The sequence below is a fragment of the Rhinatrema bivittatum genome, chromosome 1, assembly GCF_901001135.1.
Source record: "Rhinatrema bivittatum chromosome 1, aRhiBiv1.1, whole genome shotgun sequence".
NCBI classification, from domain to species: Eukaryota; Metazoa; Chordata; class Amphibia; order Gymnophiona; family Rhinatrematidae; genus Rhinatrema; species Rhinatrema bivittatum.
The window spans coordinates 198,049,018-198,073,180 of record NC_042615.1 but is presented as its reverse complement, the minus strand read 5'-3'; the positions used below and the strand labels follow the sequence as shown (position 1 = coordinate 198,073,180).

The following is a 24,163-nucleotide window of genomic DNA, read 5'->3' as shown; positions in this document are numbered from 1 at the left end:
ACCATGCAACTAGGGCTCCTTCTGGAGCTCTGCAATCAGGAGCCTTAAGCTTGGGCTTGCCACTATACAATGACTGAAATGGCATGCCCCTCCCCATGGGAGGTGAAAGGCCACCTCTGCACAGCATCCCCGGCCATGGCTGGCTTAGGGGATGGAAAGCATGACCCCCCCCCAGGGACTGAATGCGCGGCAGCAAGCAGTACAGTGACACTGAGCCACCCGGCCCAGCCCTGAAAGGTGGCATTTACATTAGAAAGCAAGGTGCTGGCAGGCCTGGAGATGTTGCCAGGTGTCCCAGGAAACTCTTATTCACTAACCAGTCTTTTACTATATATTAGCACGGCCTTAACTTGTCCCTAATATGAAAGAAAAAAATGAATAATGAAAAAACTCTATTTAAATTAAGCGCGGTTTACAAATATGCCTGGACTAAGCGGGCCTGGCTGCGCAGCTTACGAGCGGCTCTTCTCACGGACTCGAAGGGTAAAGCACGCCTGGGGTGCAATATTGACTTTTATATGTGCAAGCCGAGCTACTTAGGAAGTTTCTCGTTGAAACTGAGCTAAAGTATGCGGGTAAAAAAGGTCGCCGCCTGCTTCGCGTCTACCGTTTGCGCGGACGGCCGAGCAGTGGTAAAAAAACAGTACAGTGCGCGCGAATTGGAAAATCAAAGGTTCCGCATGCTGCCTTTCTGCCCCCACCTAACTTCCCCGAGAACTCTTTTTTTTTTCCTTCTTAATTCATCTGGCTAAAAGTGTATTCGCTTTGAGAGCCCGTGCGTCTAGTTTAGCCGCTGCCAAGGCAATTTACATAGGTAAATGCCTTTTTAAAACTCTCCTCTTTATAAAGTCTTTCGGGGAAAAAAAAATAGTGAAACAAAAAAAAACCCGTTATATGGTGCAGGCTATGAAGCACGAAGTCAAGTTACAAAAAAAAAAATCGAAAAAAGTTCCGACAACCTGCAGAAGGTAAAGCGCCCCCGGGATGGCGGCTTTTGCATGGCCGGAGTGTGTGCAGCACTGCCAGCAGGCGGGCGGTTATGCGACTGCTCAGCTATGCAGTCGCAGATCCAGCTGAAGAAGGCGGGAAGGCTTCCGGAGCGGGACCCGGGCGCTGCGCTTTGGTGCCGTTCTAAAGTGCCTCACCGAAGGTCATCGCTGGCTCCTCGCCAAAGGAGAATCGGGGGGGCTTGCTGTGTAATGTGAAACAGCAGAGAGCTTCGGTGCCACAGACTGGAAGAGGGGAGGGGACGGGGGGGCAGCTTTCAGTCTACGCACAACATCTGTCAGGAGCCGAATTCGGAGCCTGGAGGAGGACGTCCGACCAGTGTAAGTGAGGGGATATTCTTACATTATACCTGACAAAAAAAACACGTTTCCATACCTTTGCTAGCTGCTGGGTGGTGGATATCGTGCAGGTGCCTTCTCTTTTTTTTTTTTTTTTTTACCAGATATTCTGTGGAAACGGTGCTTGTTCACTTTGCTGAATGTGGAACGTCGACCCCGCCTGCTCCTCATACGCTCTGCTGAAGTTCTCCTTCTGTACGGCATTTGTTTGTGTCATGTTCAGGTACCTTTATCCTAAAGGAGGACAGTAACATCGGGAAATCAGCTGTGTAGCCATACCAAGAAATCAGTGGTCGCTGGTGGCAAGCATGACCATGAATCGGTATTGAATGATGTGACTAGGGGTGTACCTGCGGTAGTAGACATTGATGTTACTGGGCTTGTAAGGTCAATCAGAATTGGTCCAAGCAAGGACACTGAAAGCAAAACTCATGCAGACGTTCAGTTTTGTTTGGGTTTTCTCTGTATTAGAACTGGAGGCGTAGCTTACTGGGTAGAACAGGGGACAAAGACCCAGCACACCCAGGATTTAAATCCCACGCCTCCCACTGATGTTTCTTGTTCCCTCGGAAAATTCCCTTTAGCCTCCCTTGTCTCAAGTACAGACTTTAAGTACAGATTTTAACTATAATGAACCTTCTGAGGTAGTGATCCTTTTGCCTCGTTGACTTGAGCTTGGATTTGGAAAGAAGTCTAAAATACAAGAATGTGTTTTTCTAGTTCTGATTATGGACTTAGACGTTTATATTCAGAGCTGTTTGGAATATGCTGTCTGTGTGAAGCACTGGGGGAGTTTTTCTGATTTTTAAGTTGCAGGGGTTTGGTTGTTGTTGGTTTTATAGGGGATCTGTTTGTATATTGCATGGACACTTCATTTTTTGTTTGTTTACAGGGATAAAGGTGAATCGTGGTAGCACATGTTTCATTAATGATGGGAGAACTCAAAAATATTTGGAGTTATTTTGGAAGCCTCAGGAATTCTTTGAAAAATTCTAGAAGTTTCCCATACATTTTGGTTTTCACAAAATTCTTTGTAACCTTTCTAAGCAAAATATGAATTTTTTTTTAAGTGATTATATAGGCATCAAGAAAGGTAGTTGAACTAAACTAAATAAAATGCACTGGGTACTCTGCAAATGGCAATAATATTACTAACAAAAAACTATCAACCTGCTGTGATTCGCCCTCTGCATTCTGTGGCCATTGCAGACTGTTCCATCTCCCAGTGCCTGGAGTGGAGCGCTCTTGAGACCACCTGTGCCTCATCTGGCAGATCACAGGCAGCTGGGAGAGGAAAAGAACATCTGCTCATGCTTCACTTTTTTCATGAACACATTTTCTGCATATCCACAAAAGATTTACAAAGGGTTTCCGCTGCACAGTCTAGGAAAAGCATCCTTACTATTATAAGCTATCTCCCTCTACAGCACTGACACCTATACAGACCACTTTTTAGCACTTGCATTCTGTAGCAGAGGTGGGAAAACCATGGCCTGCAGGCCACTTCCAGCACACACAACCTTTTCATCCGGCTCACCCAAGTCCCTTCTCCTATCCAGTATTAACAGCCCATCAACGCTGGCGGCCATCCATGTCAAACTTATTTATTTAGCATGTACCATTCACTCTTTTCAAACACCTCCATCAGCCTTTTCTAGATGGAGGAGGCAGAGGGGTCAGGAAATGCATTTTGTTTGTCTGCTTCTCACATCCAATATTTCCTGTCGTGCATTGTTCTTTCCTCTCCCCAGAAAGGCAGTTAGGCTGCAAGAGTCCGAGCCAGTGAGTCCGGGGAGCAGCAGTAGCAGTGATGGAGGATGGAGTGAGGGTGGGGCAAGATGCAGATAGTGCAGGAGGCAGTGGTGCAGGAAGGCTAGCACGGGAGAAGGTGCTGAGACCCAATCCCTGCATTTCTGCCTAGCAGATTGGGACAGTCCCGGGATAGAGAAGGCCCATGCATCCAACCAATTTCTGGGCAGCAGCTGCCAAGCTCTCTCCATCCACCTCCCCCAATCTCTTTTACAATGCCATTTTTTATTTGGGAAAAGAAGCTCCTGTCCTTGCTGTCCTTGGAGGCCTGCACTGCTATTCAAGCTCATAGCAGAACAGCTGCACTTCAGTTCAGGTGAAGAACACGTCTTGCTTTTTTAAAGATTCATCTTTGTCTCTGAGCAAATTACAAATAAGCGCAGAAGGGAAGAGGATCTTGGGATCTGGCTTGGGAGAGTGCTGGGGTCAGGGAGGAGGGGAGGAGCCTGGGTCTGGCTGGGGACAGTGCTGGCCTTAGGAGGTAATTTTCAAAAGGTTTTACATGCATAAAAGGACTTGTAGTAATTTTCAAAACCCATTTATACATATAGGGGCGGATTTTAAAAAGCATTTACATGCGTAAATCTGGGTTTTACGCATGTAAATGCATTTTACTCGAGTAAGTGGGCTTTTGAAAATTGCTACAATATATGCCATTGAATCGTCCATAGGATTTATTCGCATAAGTGCACTTTACGTGAGTAAATGGCTTTTGAAAATTGCTACAATAGTAGTTACATTTATGCGCGTAACTCCTTTGAAAATAACCCCCATAAAGTCCATTTACATGCATAAAACCTTTTGACAATTCAACCCTATGGAATGACATTTTTAAAGGAGATATGCACATAAAAATGTTTGTAAATGTTGTGGCCAACTGGGTGGGGGAGGGAGGATCCATCATCATATGCAACCAGTATCTGTTTCTCTCTCTCTCTCTCTCTTTCACAACCCACCCTGTCCTACCATTTTCCCATGCAATTTAAATCAATTCAAAATTAAAACAATACACCATATGATACACCATATGTTACACGATATATATATAACATATTACCCATGTTACTGTTACAGATACACCCTATATCAAATGTTATTTATTGTTCATTACTATTACTATTATTGTTTTTAATCATGTTACTGTTATTCCTCACTTTACTGTTTCTAGTCGTTCCCTGTACCAAACAAAAGGAAATGCTTGACTTCCTGCACCATTAAGTTATATGTAAACCGATGTGATATGCAAATCGAACACCGGTATATAAAAATAAATAAATAGATACTTTTTATTTACGGAAATATGGCACTTCCAAGGAGAATCGAGTGATTGTTCAACTCACCCCCCCCCCCCCCCTTCCTCCTCCTCTGCAGTTCACCCAAACAGCCAGCAATCCTGTCCCTCTGTGGTGCCCTCCCCTCGAGGCCCTCTTAGTGCTGAAAGAATAGTAGAGGAGCAGGAGAAAAATATGTGGGAGGATGGTGAAACAGTTGCCAAAGAACAGAGTCAGTTGCGTGCACAGAACCTAAACTAGATTGAAAGAGGATCATCAGTGGGAAGGAGGAACTCAAGGGTCTGGTGGTTCATGTTACATTCAAGAACTTTGGGAAACAAAAGAGAGAAAAAGGCTCATAACTGGAAACAGCTCACCTGTAGACTTGTTCTGTCCCTGGGTCGCTTCCTCACCCTGGATGACTCTCAGGGCCTGATTTTAAAAAGCATTTACTCAAGTAAAACAGGGTTTTACTCGAGTAAATGCACTTTACTTGAGTAAGTGGGCTTTTGAAAATTGCTATAATATATGCCATTGAATTGTCCATAGGATTTACTTGTGTAAGTGCACTTTACTCCAGTAAATGGCTTTTGAAAATTGCTACAATAGTAGTTACATTTACATGTGTAACTCCTTTTGAAAATTACCCCCTCAGTGTTCTGGATCTTTACTGTTTGTGTCACACCCTGCTTAGCCCCTGCTTTGAAGAAATATGCCCATTCCAAGTTGACTACAAGAGTCTGGTGCCAATAATATTGCCTGGCTCTGTTACTGATGGCATGGCTTTTGTCTGCTTGTGCCATGCAGGAGAAATACTTACCACTTTGGGGTGAAGGTCAGCATCATTGAATTGGCTGTTCTGCTTCCAGCAGCCCTCTCTTAATACCAGCTGCAAAGGTCTCTTCCCTCAGCCTTTCTCCAGAGCTGCTCACTTCTAAGAGCTTATCCTGTCCCAGGGCGGTTCCTTCACCAGCCAGTTACAGGACTCCTGCTGCAGTTTCCACTACTGCAGGGCCATGTAGAGAGGGATGCAGGACTCACCCCTGCAATGTGCTGCTCTGATTCTCTTTGGGGGGGGACAGGATTTGGAGCACATAAACAAACTCCTCACCTCCCCCCTCCCTCCCCCGAGGGCAGTGCACCAAAATAGCCATTGAGCTCTGCTGCTCAATTCAAGCTTTATACAGGCTGCACGGCCCCCACCCCGAGCAGCTTGTCCCGTTACTGGCTGACCCCTTCACTCACCCAACCACATTATTTCTCCTAGTAAAGAAAAACAAAAAAATCGTACAAGACTTCTGCTCCCACTTAGGGGAGGGGTGGGGAAGAGAGAGTGCTCACCACCATGATCTTCTGCTTTGCTTCCTGCAGCCTCTTGGTCAAGGAGAAGGAATAGACTCACTGGCTTCGTGAATATGGAGGCAGGGGACAGGGCTAATAACCATCATGTGTTGCTCTACTTCCCATGGCCCGATTATACTTCTGGCCATATGGGTAAGACTCGCCACCTATTGGGGGCTGCACAGGTGGATGAAAATACACTTACGTTTACATGGCTGACATAAGGCCTGATTTACTAAGGCCATTTTTTTCATTCCATATTTGAGGATAAAGCTTAATAAAACAGGCCCCGAGGTGGGTTAACTCTGTTTTTATCCATATGAAACTCTTTGAACATTCACTCCAATACTTCTGTTGAACTATATAAATGCCTGATCATGACCACCACTTGCCCAAGTACACAGGGAAGGTAACTTTGAAACCAGTATGCGGGCACACATGTGCGCACATTCGTTGGCTTTCACCCAGGGACACTACTGTTTTAGAACTTGCGCACGTATATGCGCGCACGTTATAAAATAGCCTGGCCATGTGCGCACAAATACTGCTTCTATTACATAAATCAGGGAATTTTAAAAGGAGCGCATGCTGACGCTTTTACCGGTTCATCCCCAGTTCGCCCAGTTAAGAGACAGTTCCTCCAAATCACCCTAGTTTAATAGTCTTCACTCCCCCCATTATCCCAGACTCTTAAAACCCCACAGATCTGCCTGTTTTTCTTTATTTTATTACTTGCACGTCATCCATGGCAGAAATAAAGTTACGTGGCGGGGGCCTTGGCACACACCAGATGCATTAGTATTTACACACACATCTCAGGTTTACGCTCAGAAATGGCCATGCCCTACCATTTTCTGAAAATGTCCAAGATGTGCACAGTCCAGGATATATGCGCATATCTCGGCAGCTTTTAAAATCCTCTCGACGGGTGTGAGCCCGACATATTTGCGCATCCCCTAATTAATGCGCGCATCAGGCTTTTAAAACTCACTTTTTATTGAGTTGTGTACTGTATATAGAGATTTACACTCTATATTTTGAATTACAGTGAAAACAAGCAAACTCTTGTAATTTATTTTTATTTTATATAGTTATGTAAGCCCCTATATTTAGAAGGAAAGAAACTTTTGGGCTTGAGTAACCCAAATTCTTTTTGTCCTCTGGGAGGGTGGAATAAGCCAAAAATCCAAATGGCAACTGTTGTAAAAGCAAATATTCAGGAGATATTTAACAAAAACAAAATACTCATCCCAATTCCCACAAAAGATATTCAGAGCATGCAGTAGGACAGTCCATCATAGATGTTCCATTAATGTCCTCCACTGGAAGGCTGCCACATTCACATGCATCTCATCACTTCTTTTTTTTAATTTTTAATTTATTCATTATTCAGTTATACATCAATAATAATAATTACTTGACACAGAATGTTGAAGTCATTGAAACATTGCAAACTAAACAGTTTTACAACCTGACTTATAGGCAACAAATTATTTATAACTTCAAACATAAGTCCTCAATATTAGGATCCAATTCTTGAAATTTATGCAATATACAATCACAAATATATTAAGGAAAAACCGTATGCATTTGCTAGCAGTTGGGCATAAACTTCTAGTAAGGAATATACACAATCTGAATCTAGAGAATTTTATGCAGACACTATCTCCCCTTTCTCTTTTTACTGCTCCTCTCTTTTACTAGAAAGAAATTGTGTAAATTGAGATGGTATAAAAAACATACTTATTGCCCCTATAGCTGAGTAGGCAGCGAAAAGGGAATTTTAACAAGAAGGATGCTCCTAATTGTAAGGCCAATGGCCTAAGTAACAAAAATTGCCTTCTCTTTTTCTGCGTAGCTTTCGCAACATCAGGAAAAATTCTAATTTGCATATTTAGAAATTTCATCATTCTGTTTTTAAAATACAACTTAAGCACCCAAGTCCTGTCGGGTTCCAGTGCAAAGCTTACTATCATCGAAGCCGATTTAGCCTGTTCAGAATCCAAGATTTCCAATAGAACAGAAACATCAAGTACAGGTTCCATTTTTTCCTTCTCCCCCTCTCCCTTTGTTCTTATTTTCTCCCTTGGGCTACTACTCCTTACAGTTTCTTTCGCTTTATATAGTATATAAAATGTACGTATAACCGGCGGGATATTCTCATCTGCAATTTTTAACACTTCTTTCATGTAATGCTTATACATTTCTTTGGGAGATTCGAGAGGTAATTGGGTGAAATTAATAAATCTCAAGTTTCTCCCCTTCAAAACATTCTCATTAATTTTCCAACTTTACATTCAAATTCATATTATCCTTTACAATAGCTTCTTGCAGGTTTTTATTCACTTCTAAATAATTCTTTATTTCTTCAGTTTGACTTGACAAACTAACCATCAAATTCTCCAGCGTTAATATGCGAGTATCTTGTTCCTGTGTCTTTTGCGCAAATATACTGATTTGTCCAGATAGATGTTTACCCAGTCCCTCAATAACCTCCCACAAAGAGTCCATAGTTATCTGGGCAGGTTTAATCATGTGAAAAATTGGTGTGGTCTTACTCAAAGCGGGTTCTCCTTATCTGGGCACTTCTAATTCTCTTTGGATTGTGTTGCTGGCGTCTTCACTGCCCATTTCTTTGGTGGCGTATTCACATTTCTCTCCTGGGGGCAGGTTCCCTGGTAGGCTGTTCCGTCTGCTTCAACTCCGACATTCCGTCGAGTTCTTCCACATCCAGGTCTCTGTGCATCGCTGGATTCGTCGGGGGCTTCCTTACAATCGGTGACAAAGAGATGTCTGAGCCTGGAGAGAAATTCAACTCTGTCACTAGAGTTCCTCCCTGCAGCGGCTCCTCAGCCGATTTATGCCCTCCTTGAATGACGTGTATGTCCATCGGTCTGGCCTGGACGGGGTCTGGAGTTGCTCCATGGTCGGCTCTCTCTTTAGCCCGTCTTTTCCTGGCGATATGTGGCATGTTCCGTGAATGGAAAGGAAAATTCTCACAGGTAATCAGGATCGTGCACACTTAGCATTTGCACTATGCGGCCATCTTGGATCCCATTCTTGCCGAAAGGCCCATCTCATCACTTCCTATGGGAGTGATCTGATCTTTGTGTCTGTCATGTTCCTCATTTTTCACTCTCAAGCTTCAAACCTCACATTGCACTAGGTCACATACCTGCGTTAGCTCTGAGGAATCCTTGCCAATCCAGAGGGTGTGTCCTTTGAGACATGCCCTCCAGGCCACTCACTCTTTACCAGCAGGGACCACCATGGTATTAATAACCATCTTCCTTCCCCAACAGGGCCTGAGTGTACCACCCCCATAGTGAACCCAGGCCTGATTAGTTCCAACAAATAGAGGACCTTAGATTGGGGAGCCTGGTTAGAGCTGGGGCATTTTACTAAGCAACCCATTTCCTATGGAGTAGTCTCCCTGTGGAGATGAACTATCTCGACTTTCCCCTTTCCCCAGCAGCTGTCCTTCTGCCTCTTCCCACATTTTTCCTTGCCTTTTCATATCCCCTTCCGCAACATCTGGATCTTATCTCTTTCCCCTTTCTCCAGCCTCTGCCCTTTCCTCTTCCCCCCCCCTTCCCTAGCCTTTGCCCATGCCTTCTTCCTCTTTCCATAGTATCTACCCCATGCCTCTTTTCATAGCAACTGCCCCATGCCTCTTTTCACACCCTTCTCAAACATCTTCTCCTTGCTTTTCCGCTTTCCCCATCTCTAGCTTCTGCCTCCTTCCCCTTTTCCCCTTCCCTTATGTGAGGGGATATTCCTCCCATCATCTGACCCAGAGGAGGAAGTAGGTGATTATCATAAGGTCAGGGTCTGGTATAACAAAAGAAAAGAGGCACCCAAGGCATTTCAGAGAATAGATAACTATAATTCCCAGAATTCAAAGAAGAGTGTGGAATCATGGGGTTCTGAGGACAGGATCTCTAAGAATAGAAGGGTCAAGATCCCAGGATCTGCTTTGAAAAGCCAGAAGTGTTTGCAGCTGTGATTATTGACCCTTGTTTTCCTTGCATTACTGAGCCAGGGAGAGGAAGGAGAAACTGCAGCTGCTTTTGAACTATAATTGCTGAATGTTGTAGGGAAAAACAATACTGAGCCTGAGTAGGAAGGGAGAAACTGAAACTTTCTTCAAACTGTGACTTTGAAGTTCTGCCTCGAAGATTAAACTTGGCTGGAGAAGCTGTGGCAGTGTTGTTGAACCTGAGCTGAGTCCTGAGACTTTTACACCCAGCGTCTTCCCCCTGCATATATTCCCACTGCTTCTTAGCACACAGGCCAAAGGCCACCCCTCCCCTGTACTTAGAGGCAGGAGGCACTGGCAGCAGTGAAAGGCACTGAGATCAAATTTCAATTAGCAAAGCTCCACTCTCCCTTTCCTGTAACTCAAGGCAGGCTGGGGGATTCAGCTGATTGGCCACAGGCAAGAAGGAGAATGAGCTCCTCCTGTTCTCAGAAGAGTTGCAAGAGGCTGGTCGAAGGGTTCCATTGCAACTGATTGGCTACAAGCAACCAGGAAGTGGAAATGGAAGGTAGCAAAGTCAAGGCTTGATCTGTGCAGAGAAACAAAAACTGTGCAAGAGAAACATCGAAATTGTGCATGGCTGCACACGCACACAGTTTAGAGGGAACTTTGATATTTAGTAGAGATGTGATTCGGCCGAACCTTTTGGTTCGGCCTTAGTTATCAGCCCACCACGAGAAATTTCGTTTTCCCGCGGTTCTGGCCCATTTTATTTCGGCTACCTCCCGAAATGAAACCCGAAACCTGCCCCAACCCTTTACATTTAATTAATTACAACGGGGGGTTGTAAAAAAAAAAAACAAAACCCCTAAACCCACCCCCAACCCTTCAAATTTAATGAATTGCAAACCCCCTTTGAGGAGGGGGAGGTGGTAGAAACCCCAGGGGTAAGTCGTAAGCCCCGATAAGAGAGAGAAGAGGGAACAGGCTGGTCCAGAAGAAGGTGGGGACGGGGTGTACACTAAAGAATTGGTAGGCATCCTGCTAGCCCAGTTCCCAGAATTTAGAGATGAGCAGGTTAAGGACCCGGCCTTGAAGGTAGCCTGGGAAAAGGCTAAAGTATCTATACAACAGCTCGCTAATAAAGAGGCTATGATATACCCCTACTTCATGGTACAGAATGGATTACTTTACAGGGTGGAAGAAGGACTGCAGGGACAGGGCCCGCATAAACAACTGTTAGTGCCCCTACGGTTTCAAACAGAAGTCATGTCACTGGCGCATGACCATCCCCTGGCCAGGCACTTAGGCCTACATAGCACCTTAGCCCGGGTCAAGCGGCGGTTCTTCTGGCCGGGTATCTACAGCACGGTTAAGAAGTTTTGCAGATCTTGCCCCAACTGTCAGTTGGTCGCCCCAAGGGCCCCCCCTAAAGCACCTTTGGTACCCGATGCACCCGGTAGCGGTGGATATCATTGGGCCGATAGAAAAAAGTAAAAGGGGTCATCAGTACATTCTCATGGTATTGGACTACGCGACAAGATTTCCGTGGTCCGTCCCTTTGAGGTCTATCGGGGCAGGGGTGGTAGCCCCTGAGTTGATAAGGATATTTTGCCAGTTCGGCTTTCCCCGTGAACTACTAACAGACAGGGGTACCAATTTTATGTCCCGGGAATTGGCAGGCCTATGGGCCCAGTTCGGCATTAAACATGTACGAACATCAGCGTACCACCCCCAGACCGACGGGTTAGTGGAGCGCTATAATCAAACCCTGAAGTCCATGATGCACAGTTGTCTAGAAAGAGATGCTAGTAATTGGGATCGCCTCATCCCATTCTTGTTGTTTGCCTCCCGGGAGGTGCCTCAAGTTTCCACAGGATTTTCACCTTTTGAACTTATTTTTGGGAGACAACCCCGGGGTCTGCTGGATGTCATCCATGAGCAGTGGACGGGGGCAGAGGCAGAACCCCAGGACATCATAAGTTACATTGGGGGCATTAGGCAGCATGCTGAGACCACCCTGGGTTTGGCCAGGGAAAATCTCGAGCAGGCTCAAGAAAGGCAGAAGACCTATTACGACCGAGGGGCTAGGGACCGGGAATTTCAAGAGGGAGATCAGGTCTTAATATTGGTGCCTACATCCCCTACAAGCTTTTGGCCAAGTGGAAGGGCCCAGGGACAATTTTAAGGCCCCTGGGGCCCCTAAATTATCAGGTCAAGGTAGGATTTAAGCGACCCCAGGTGTACCACGTCAATTTGCTGAAACCCTGGGTAGAGAGGCAAAGTATGGCCGCGGATACGATATCCGAGGAAGAGGTGGATTTAGGTCCACAAATAAGAGAACTTAGTCAAAAAGACGAGGTCCAGATAGGAGAGGAGCTAACTCCCCGGCAAAGAGCCCAAATACAGGAGATAGTTAAACAGGCCAAAGATGTGTTCTCCCCGTTGCCAGGGCAAACCACGCTAATTACGCATGAGATAATAACACTGCCGGGACAGGTGGTTAGGAGGAGACCCTATCGCCTCCCCGAAGCCATGCAGGATGAGGTTAGGAGGCAGGTTGAGGAGATGTTGCAACTGGGGGTCATCGAAGAATCCAGTAGCGCATGGTGTAGCCCCATTGTCCTGGTGCCTAAGCCAGACGGAACTTTACGTTTCTGTATAGATTTCCAGTTGGTTAACGCTATCTCCACTTTTGATGCCTACCCCATGCCACGGGTTGACGAACTAGTAGAGAGGCTGGGAAGGGCCCAGTATTTAACCACCCTGGACTTGACCAAGGGATATTGGGAGATTCCCTTGGCCAGATCATCGCGAGAGAAAACACATTTGCCACTCCACCTGGTTTGTTTCAGTTCGTGCGTATGCCGTTTGGGCTACAAGGAGCTGCGGCTACTTGTCAACGCCTCCTGAACATGGTGTTACGTCCCCATATAGCGGACGTAACACCATGTTCGCGTTCGCGTTCGCTTGTTGGGGCACCAGTCGCAAACAAATGTACGCTGGATTTTAGTAGATACGCACGTAGCCGCACGTATCTGCTAAAATCCAGGATCGATGCGCGCAAGGCTGGCGATTTTGGGCAGCCGGCGCGCGCCAAGCCGCACAGCCTGCCTCCGTTCCCTCTTTCGCCCTCCCCTCACCTTCTCTTCCCTTCCTCTACCTAACCCACCCCCCCGGCCCTATCTAAAACCCCCCCTACCTTTGTCGGCGCGCCAGCGGGCCGCTGGTGCGCCGAGACGCGACCCGGGGGCGGTTCCTGAGGGCGCGGCCATGCCCCCGGGCTGCCCCGGGCTGAAACCATGCCTCCGGGCCCGCCCCCGAAACGCTGCGTCCCGCCCCCAAAACGCCGCATCGATCGGCCCTGCCCCCCGACACGCCCCCGACAAAAAACCCCGGGACTTTCGCGAGTCCCGGGGCTCTGCGCGCGCCGGCAGGCCTATGGAAAATAGGCGCGCTGGCGCGCAAGGCCCTGCTCGCGTAAATCCGGGCGGATTTACGCGAGCAGGGCTTTTAAAATCCGCCCCATAGCGTATACAGCGGCCTACATGGACGACGTCATTATATACTCCACTGACTGGGAATCGCATCTAAAAAGAGTTAGAGCGGTACTAAAATCACTAAGGGAGGCAGGGTTGACTGCCAACCCAGCTAAATTTAGGATTGCCTAACGAGAGGTCAAATACCTAGGACATCTGGTGGGGAGAGGGGTGGTGAAACCGTTGCTTGATAAGGTTAAGTGCATTAGAGATTACCCGCTGCCCGAGACCCAGAAGCATCTCCGAGCCTTTTTAGGTTTAGTTGGATACTGTCGACGGTTCATACCGCACTTTGCAGATCTGGCCACCCCTTTAAATGATATGTTAAGGAAAAGGACCCCAAACAAGTTGCGGTGGGGCCCACTGGAGGTAGGGAGATTGGAGAGGCTTAAACAGGTCTTGTGCCGAGATCCCGTGTTGAAGGCGGTTGACTTCACGTTGCCTTTCCTGTTACAGACAGATGCCTCGGGGTGTGGGTTGGGGGCAGTTCTCTCCCAAGTGGACAAGGGGGAGGAACATCCGGTCCTGTACCTTAGCAGGAGACTTCACCCCCACGAAGAAAAATATGCAACTATCAAAAAAGAATGTCTAGCTGTTAAGTGGGCTATAGAAACGCTAAAATATTACCTGGCGGGGCGCCCCTTTGTGTTGGTGACAGACCATGCACCCTTAAAATGGTTGCACGTTATGAAAGAGTCCAATGCTCGCTTAACCAGGTGGTATCTTACCCTCCAAACCTATCACTTTGAAGTTAGACACAGGGCCGGTAGGGATCATGTTAACGCCGACTTCCTTTCCCGGTTGGGGGAGAAGACTGGAACTCGGGTGAGGAGTTCCAGGGTTTTTAAAAGGGGGGGGGGGTGTGATGCAGTACGACCTGGCCAGGGGCAGAAACAGCCTGGACATAGAAAAGCAGAAGCTGGCAGTACCAAACCTAGCCACTGGAGGGCGCTGAGGGAAGTAGCAAAGACTACACATCCCAGGTTCCCTGAACCGACACCTGACCCCTGGCTGGAGAGTGAGCAGGAACAGGTGGAGGAAATAGGGACTGATCCCTATGACTCAGCAGAACCCATGGAAGCTGAGGAAGAGGGCGTGCCGCCGTGATCGAGCTGTCCACAAAAGCCCGGCTCCTCAGAGTCAGAGGAGGAGGAGATGGAGGTAAGCTGGGGAGAGGAAAGCTCCAGCTGTTCCTCTATGGAGGTGGAATAACCAGGAGGTTGGGGGATGGTAAATCCTGGGTTTATAAAAGGATGTTTGAGAAAGGTTGGAAAGGAATTGTGGCTTAAATGCTGTTTAATTCTGAGCTTGATAAGGAGAACCTAGCAGTAGGCTTGGGCGCCTGTAAGGACAACCAGGCATTATTGCAAGGCTGTAGCCGGTGAGGCTACAGGACTACATTAAACCCTTTTTGTGATAAAGACCTTTTTCTGTGTACTGTTTGGGAGTGCCAGGACTAGGCCTGGCACTCTGACTAGAGGCCGGGAGGAGTCCATAGCAGTGCTGTGCCTGAGCTGTGCAAGCGGACAGGACGTGATATATGAGCAGAGCCGGAGGCCTGAAGCCCAGCAAAGCCCCACAGCGTGCTGAGCGGAAGGGCATGATCGTGACAACTGGTATGTTTTAGAAGCTGTTTGAATGAGGCAATGTGATGACTAAAATGTAGGCATGCATTTTTGGCTTTTTGACCATGCTTTGAGCTGACATGACAGTGAGAGCATGCTTAGTGTGCATTCTTCACCCAATTCCAGATGTTGGTGGCACCATGACAGCAACTCTGCATATATATATATTATAAGTTTCCAAGTGAGGAATCAGCGAAAACATCCACATATAGAGGGTTTATTTAGTTTTCCCAAAATATACAGAGCCTGTGATGTGATTATTACATTTGTCAAAGTCAATAAATACATTTCTGCAGGAAATTTTTTAAATTCCAGAATTAAGGGGAATTTAACACCTAGATTACAAGATTGGTAAAACCTTGATGAAATAGAATTATTTATGTGACTTATATTGCTTCTTTCAGGCACTTCAAAGCAGATTGCATTCTGATACTCTAGGTATGTCCTTATTCCCTAGGGGGCTTACAATCTAAAAGGGTTATTTACTAAAGGCTTATCGCATGCGATACGGCCATATTACGTGCAATAAGCCTCTATTGCACGCGAAAAGGCCCTTTTCGCATGCGATAGCATGCTAATTCGAGTTGGGGAGGAGTCGGGGTGGTGAGGGGAAGAGTCGGGGCGGTGAGGGGGCGGACTTGGCAGTGTCTTCGTTGGCGGCGATAAGGTTAGTAACATTATCGTCGCCAGTAGCACGCCAAATAGCACCACCTTTCATGGTGGCGCTATTCGGTGTGAAAGCCGGCAGCGAAGACACTGCGGTGGTGCGAAGGCTGCTGGCTTTCACAGGCCCGCCCCCCTGCCCCCAGTTTTCGCTGGATTTATTATTCAGCAATGAATGATGAATCCAGGCCTAAATTTGTACCTGAGGCAACAGAAGATAAAATGACTTGCCCAAGGTCACGAGGACTGGCAGTCCAATTTGAACCATGGATTCCCTGGTTCACAGCCCATTACTCTAACCACTAGGCTTCTCCTCCATGCCATCACATCTATGTAAACACATCTAATCTACTAGATAAATGAGGCTTGACCGACGTGCTGCAAATGCGCAGTAGAGAGCAGCTCTACCGCGCATGCGCAGGCGAGCACGTCGGTCAGAGCTTGCCTGTAACAAAAATGGCGCTGGGAGGAGCAGTAGCGGCGGCGGAGGCGAGGAGCGGTAGCGACGGTGAGGAGCGGCAGTGGCGGCGAGGAGCAGTAGTGGCGGCATGCGCGAGGGAGGGAGGGACCTCCCCCGGAGATCTTCCGTTTGTGCCATCCGAAGGGGTTGTGAATGAGCTGGGGGAGGGGGGAGTGAGGGGGGAGTGAGTGACTGAGGGAAGGTAGGAAGGAGTGACTGAGGGGAGGAAGAAGGAGTGACTGAGGGGGGAGAGGAGGGGGGAGGGAGGAGGGAGTGACTGAGGGGGTGGGGGTGACTGAGGGGGAGGTAGGAGGGGTGACAGAGGGGGGAGGGAGGAGGGGGTGACTATGGGGGGGAGGGAGTGACTGAGGGGATGGAGGAGAGAGGGAGGGGAGGGGGAAGGTGAGAGGGAGGGAGACTAGAGGGGGGAGGTGGGAGGGAGAATAGAGGGTGAGGGGAGAATTAGAGGGAGGGAGGAGAATGAGGGGGAAGGAAATGGACCAAAAAAAAAATTTAATGTAGCCCGTTGTTACGGGCTTAACAGCTAGTATATATATAACAGCCATTTGCTCTTTTAGTATGTTTGTCCATCCTATTATTCTAATACATGCTACTGCCACCTTTTGGTCAGCAAAGGTACTGCAATTTCATATTTCCCGCACAGATACAAGAGTTCTCTCTATCAGGCCGATACAGTACAGTGCGCTCCGATGGAGCGCACGGTTAGCCTGCTATTGGACGTGCGTTTTCCCTTACCCCTTATTCAGTAAGGGGAGGAAAACGCGCGTCCAGCCCACGGTACCTAATAATGCCCTCAACATGCAAATGCATATTGATGACCCTATTAGGTATGCGCGTGGGATACAGAAAGTAAAATGTGCCGCCAAGCCGCACATTTTACTTTCAGAAATTAGCACCGACCCAAAGGTCGGTGCTAATTTTTTCCAGCACCGGGAAAGTGCACAGAAAAGCAGTAAAAACTGCTTTTCTGTGCACCTTCCGACTTAATATCATAGCGATATTAAGTCGGAGGTCCTGAAGAGTAAAAAAAGTAAAAAAAAAAAAAATTTGAATTCGGCCCACGGCTGTCGGGCCGAAAACCGGACTCTCAATTTTGCTGGCGTCCGGTTTCCGAGCCCGTGGCTGTCAGCGGGCTCGAGAACCGACGCCGGCAAAATTGAGCGTTGGCTGTCAAACCCGTTGACAGCCGCCACTCCTGTCAAAAAGGAGGCGCTAGGGACGCGCTAGTGTTCCTAGCGCCTCCTTTTCCCCGTTTCTACCGCGCCACCTAATTTGAATACTGCATCGTGTGCACCGGTGAGGGGCTGGTGCGCACGCCGGGAGAGCGGGCGTTCATCCGCTCTCCCGCGGACTTTACTGAATCGGCCTGTATATAAATTTCCTAGATGTGTCAGTTTGTCATTGTGTGCATCATGCTCATAAAAGCATGTTTGCCATCACTTTTTGAGATACATTGATTGATTGATTTTGATGCATTAGGCTTTCCTGTCGGTATCCCACCCAAGATTGTTCCTTGATTACTTAGGGAAGAAATCCAATTAAAATAATTTTGAAGTTTTATGGGCTTCCCATGGTTCAGGAGCCATGCATGTGTATAAATCATGGATCTCTAAACTCTCAACGGTGTGAAAGTATGTAGGGTGTTTCCACCTACTACAATTAAATGTGTTTGGTGCCTGGTGGAGAAATGGTGTACAAGTATGTATAGTGTTAAACCTGCTGAGAGAGTTATGTATGTGTATTATAGGCATCGGAATTGGACAGGCCACCCAAGTGCTGGCCCGACCAAATTTTAGGCCGTCGGAAGTATTGCTGCTGGCAGCACCATATGATTCTCCGTAAATTTCTTTTCAACTTGTATAATTATGTCAATGATTTTGTAGAATATAGCCTATATGAGCATAGTTTGAATATCATTGAAATATCTGTACAGCCTTTAACTGGGAGCCCTGGAATTCTATTCTGATTTTCTGAGGGCTTGCAGTTTTGGAACATAGTGATTTCATCAGCCTTGCCAAAATGGGAATGAGATACCCTTAGAGATTAATTTTCAAAAGGATTCAGAGTGTAAAATTGGAAGTTACACGTGCAAGTAGCATGAACACATGCAAGTAGTATTTTGTAAAAGCCTGACGTCTCTACATACTAGCAGCATCAGGCCGAAATGTAAACAAAAGGGGGAGATTAAGGGTGTTCTGGGGCAGGGTTTGATAGTTTGTGCACAAGTTTTAGAATTTTGTAAGTGGTATATGTGCACCCATTACCAAACTTATATGCACATTTTTTTATGCCTGCTAATTGAATCTCAGAAATGAAATCACACCTGATCTTTATCTGCAGTTTTTGGTTGAGAAGTCTGGATTAAGTGGTGGGGGATAAGGTGAAGTGTTAGAAGGACTAAGTGAACTGGTGGAAGTATGAGTGGACTGATGGCAGTGTCAGCAAACAGATGATTAAACTATATGCACAAGAATTTTCATAAGCAGAATATGCACCTATTTTCTTGAACACCTGCCTCTGCGCATAAATAGTGGCAAATATGCGTACTTGCCAGGTTTTTTTGCACATTAAATATATGCATATACTGTCATAAAATAGCTGCAGAAGGTATGTGGCTCCCTGCCTTATAAACCGTGTGGCTCCCTCCATGCAGCTTATAAAATACAGACATAACTTTGTGTGTACATGCTTATATGTTCATGTACTGACTTATACATGCTGTTGAAAGTTACCTTCTTAATGAGGTGCTAAAAAATGTTGGCATGTACTGATTCTTTTTATCTAACAAAGCTCAGCACACTCAAATTTAGAATTATTTTACAGTGTGCTCTATGAAAATCAGCCACACAACTCGCTTTAGCATTGACAGCTATGTCTATGACCCTAGAATATTGCAGTAAATATACTTGATCATTTCTAATCATTTCTGAAGCAGGACTTTATGCATCAAGAGTTGAGAAGATGAGCAAATCCCTTGATTGTTGCAAATTGAAAAGCCAGCTCTTCTGGAAAGTTTCACATTGTTCCAAAGAACTTGAACATCAAGGGTTTATATTTGTTTATTTACATTTATTTTTCAGCTTTCCCAAATAGCTCAAGGCAAGATATATTATAATAAGCCAAATCAATAATAAAAGATAAATTGGGCTCCTAAAATGACAACCATACTCAAGAAAATCAAACATTATGGCAAAATATCTCCATAACATAAAATGTTAGCAAAATATATTTCAATACATCGGCTACAAAAACAAAAACAAAAACACTAAAAGATAATATCACCCGATTACCTTCTTAAATAAAGAGGACTTGACTGCACATCTAAAGGTTAAATTATCATGCAACCACCCGATTTCTTTTGAGAGAGAATTCCAAAGGAATGTTTCAACATATGCAAATACATTTTTCCTTATCTTATGTAGCCCCACCCATGGGTGTTACCTATGGAGCGATGGAGTCCCCCGCCTGTGAATAGATTTCTGAGGGGAACTGTCCCCTGTGAATCAACAAACATACTAAAATAAAACACAGCTTTTATTATTACAGGAACAAGGACTGCATCAAGAAAGTTGTGCATTAAAAGATTAAACACATATACAAGTGCAAACATCCATAATCACTATGTACCCGTTTTATAGTATTACTAGCTGTTCCCTGCCACGCGTTGCAGTGGCTGAGCCTGGTTAAGTTGAAAAAACAGAACAGAGCCAGGGGATATCTGTAATATGTTTAATTTTGCAATGTTTGTGAGTATAGGATATTTTTTATTGTTCCATCGTTATTGCAGATATACAAATTGTCAGGTTTGCCTACTCGTGAACATGCAACATACAATTGTCCATGTGAGAAGCAATCGGTTTGTAGATGTAAACCGCAGAGGTGTAAAGATTGTCCTTGAGCTTTGTTGATGGTTATTGTAAATGCTAATCTAATTGGGAATTGCAATCTTTTAAATTGAAATGGCATATCTGTTGGAATAATAGGGATGCGAGGAATGAGTACATCTTCACCTTTGAAAGGTCCTGTCAAGATTGTAGCTTCTATGATATTGGTCCTTAAATTTTTGATAGCAATAAGAAATGAATTGGTGTGTATAAACGTGGTCAGTCAGTGGGAGGTTGTGATATGTAGAGAAGTTTCTTTTGGAGGGCTAATTCGCTAGCTATCAGAGATTAGTAAAGGTTACAGTTTGTGGGGTTTTTTTTTTGTTTTGTTTTTTTTACCCCAAATGAACAGCACCAGCAAAGAATAGTTTAAATATGCAAGCACACCTTCCTGGCCCCACCCCCAACCCGGCGAAATAGAGCAACCCACGCTACAGCCCCCCTCTTGGGAGATGTGGAGAATGAGTGCCACCCCCCCTGTGAAAAATGCGTGGCGGAAAATAAGAACGGTTCCCCACTGTGCTCCTCCCCGGCTACTTGTGTAAACTGCCAACCGGTGGCGATGTGTGCTAGGGTTTGTTCCGCTGGCTGCCATGTCGCAAAACTTCACCGGTGAAAGTGGTGCGTCAGGATTCCTGACCTAGTAAGGGCAAATGTCCGCTGAGGATATGGCGCCGACGGGCTCTTGCCCTTACTATGTCACATGGTGTACCGACGTCATTGTTGTCTCCGTATAGCACAGTAAGGGCAAGGTCCGCCGGCGCCATTTTGGTTGCTGTCATCCGACGGCCCAACTGAATGCGAGGTGTCCCGGACCGTTGCTGTGGTGCTGGCGGAGAAGCACGGACTTGTTTCAGGTGTAGTGTGTGATCAGAGTGCAGTGCGTGGGTGGGTGGAAGAGGGTACTTTAATTTAAATTCGGAGGGTGTGTGAAATGCGTGGCTTCCCAATGTAGCAGCCAGGAATTCGTGTTTTGGGAGGGTGGGTGAAGTAAGTGACATTGTCAGGCGTGTGGGTGGGGGTGGTGTGGTGTGATGAGTGTGGATTTCTGTGTGTTATGAGGGAGTGTGAATGAAAGACAATAGCCCTGTGTGGGGGTGGGGTGTGGTGTGTGAGTGTGTGTGAAAGGTGTATGAGGTTACGCTTGTGCTGACAGCCACCAGATGTCGCTGTTTTGTGTAAGCAATTTTTAAACTTGTATTACCTGTCACAGGTGTGACCTATATGTAATGTAAGTGTATAAGATCCTTCCCATATGGGAAGTGAATGTTGGGTGCAAATTTGAACGTATTCGGTTAAGCGGTTGGCGAGATTAGCGACGACGTACAAACTATTTAACATTTTTATTTATATAGATTCTGCTTTTAAAATAATGAACTATGAATAATGTATTTTTTTATATTTACTGGTATCAAGGCCTGGTATACCTTTAAATTATCAGTGAGCTCACTATAACCATTTAAGGTATATCACTACACTAATCACTGGGCCCAGTAATACATATGCATTAACTAATACAGTTCTCCCCTGGGCCTCTACAGGTATGTGCTGTGGTGCTTAATGATCATTGATCCACAAGAATTAGTAGGCATGTGATATGCTCTTGGCCTTCTGAGGGTTACAGGTAATAGTGACGCATAACACTGATTCAACTGGGATGAGCCCCTTCTGCACCTGGGGTATGGTGATGGGGGTCAGGTGTTAGAACTGAAACAACGCAGAATTAAATGTAATTGTTATCCACAGACTTACATGTGATGCAGATGAATAACAATCTTTAAGGCGCCACTGTATTGAATTTGCAGCTCAGATATTAGCAGTCTAGTATCATAGTCTCTTTCCCTGTGTTGTTTTATCCTATCCCCTTTGGGAAATACTTACAGTACCTAAATGTAATCTGTTTTGAAGCACCAAAAAGTAAAATATAAATAAATACCCAAATCATATAAAGCCTTAAAAGTGAGATAAATTGTGAATAATAAGGAATTGGTTGCCAATGCAATTTGTTTAAACATAATATGATCATGAGATTTAAGACCAAATAACAGTCTGGCAGCAGCACTATGTTCAAGCTGGAACTTGTTCAGTTATGTTTTAGCATTTTTGACATAAAAAGCATTACAATAGTCTAGCCTAGATGTAATAATGATATGAATTGAGAGTGCCAGATCTTTTTTTAAATCCAAAAACATACTTAATTGACGGAATTGCTTTAACTGAGCTAAACAATTTCTTGATACCATACCAATTTTTAAATACAGCTTCAGAAGTGAATCTATAATATCCCTCAAGATGCTCACATGGAGTCTGGAGAAAGAAATACTCCATCTGTTGAAAGAAGCAAGCTGTGATTTAATTAAAAAAAAAAAAAAAAAGAGGCCTAGCTAAAGTACACTTTGAGGTGTTTAAAATAAGCTTAATATACTTCAGCCAGTCCACAATAGCAAATAAACACAAATGTAATTTCTGCAGTTCTGAAAGGTCCTCTTTTGCCAAGGCATTCAGCTGTATGTCATCAGTGTACATCTGAAACTGAACATCCAAGCTTTCAATAACCTATGCCAAAGGTCTCATAAAATATTAAATAATAAAAGGAACTAAGACTGAGTCCTGAGGAACTCCATTCAATTATGGCCAAGCAGAAGAAATTGCATCATGTAAACTAACCCTTTGTGTTCTTCCATGAAAATGCATAGAAAATCAAAGCTAAATCTTACCTCCCATTCCTATATATTCTAAACTGGGATAATATTTTTGTGCCAAGCAAAATGGTGGAAATTGTATTAAGAACGGAATTACAGGGCATATGGATAAACACGTCTTTATGGGAAAGAACCAGCATTGATTTAGAAAAGAAAAGTCATGCCTGTAACCCCTGGGCTGATGTCCCACTACAGGACCCCAAATTCACCTTTAATTCGGGGCAAAACCTAGTCAGATTTTCCAACACACTTGCTAAAGTCCCGCTCTGAGTTCCAAGATTCTATGTCAGGGGGAAAAGGCTACTCTCCGATTCCCTTAGAGTTAAGACAGGCTTTGCATACGGCTGGAAGATGATTGTGGTTTCCAATTTAACTTTACTGACAACTGATCGTGGATTAAGGAAAATGACAATTTGCAAATCTTTAGGCAAGCCAATCCATTTGATTCTTCAATAAGTCTCTGACTTTATAACATTTAATCCAACTTTTCTTTCATTCTTGATCCTTGCCATTTGTAAAGGTAATCTAGAAGCTGTCTCCCAAATTTGAGGATGCAGGCAGATATAACTCAGTTAATAATATGACATGCCATAAAGTCCCATATTGCATACCTTTCTCCAGATGAATAGAATCTACGTGTTACTTTTCAGTTCAATCTCCTCTCTTCACTATCAAATTGATAGCATAGTGGCCCACATCCAAAAGGGGCCACTGTTCTTTTTCTGATGTCTGTATATCCTCCCTGGAATGAATGAATGTTCATTCCTACAGTAACCTTTAAAGGTTTAGGGGCGGATTTTCAAAAGATTGTGCGCGCCGGGCCTATTTTCAAAAGGCTCAGCGATGCGTGTAAAACCCCGGAAAGCGTGTAAGTCCCGGGGCTTGCAAAAAGGGGCGGGGAGGGGTGGGGCAGTCTGCAGGGCAGGGTCAGAGGCTCCCAGCATAGCGGCCATTTGTGGGGGAGGTAGGGGAAGGGAAGGTGGGGTGGGGGTAGGGAACGGGGGAATGTAGTGCGACTCAGCGCGGGCTCTGCGCGCACAAGGTGCACCCCCTTGCGCGCGCTGACCTCCGATTTTATAACTTGCGTGCACCTGCGCAAGCAAGTTATAAAATAGGACGTACATGTGTGCGCACCAGGTAGCGCGCGCACATGTACGCCCGCACGCTGGTTTGAAAATCTACCCCTTACACTCTCTCAAGATAACATTCTCTGAGTTCCTGGATCCAAAAGAAACTAAAATAAAACCATTTCAAAAGTTAACATAAAAATGAGGAAAAGAATTGTGGATAAACTTCTTCCCCAGACAATAAAAGGGCCAAAAGCTGGAATCATTAAAATGGGAGAAAAGCACTTTTTCCAAAAAACCCAAAGGTCCTCTTCCCAAAAACAAAACAAAAGCCAGGATCAAGCAATTTATAATCCAAAACTGCAAAATGGATCTTTGGATGTTTATAGGCCAGGACTCCATTATTAAATTCTCCCACATGGGAGAGAGAGTTTAGTTGGGTTCTAACTCTTTGCC

At 45.4% G+C, this 24,163-nt stretch overlaps 1 protein-coding gene across 1 annotated transcript in view; it reads left to right on the top strand.

The window, feature by feature from the left end:
* Positions 1-1,085: 1,085 nt before the first annotated feature.
* Positions 1,086-24,163, top strand: part of C1QTNF7 (C1q and TNF related 7) — a 118,813-nt gene continuing 95,735 nt past the window's right edge. The window contains exon 1 of the mRNA XM_029590767.1: positions 1,086-1,328. The gene's annotated coding sequence lies outside the window, so the exon portion shown is untranslated. The remainder of the gene's footprint in view (positions 1,329-24,163) is intronic.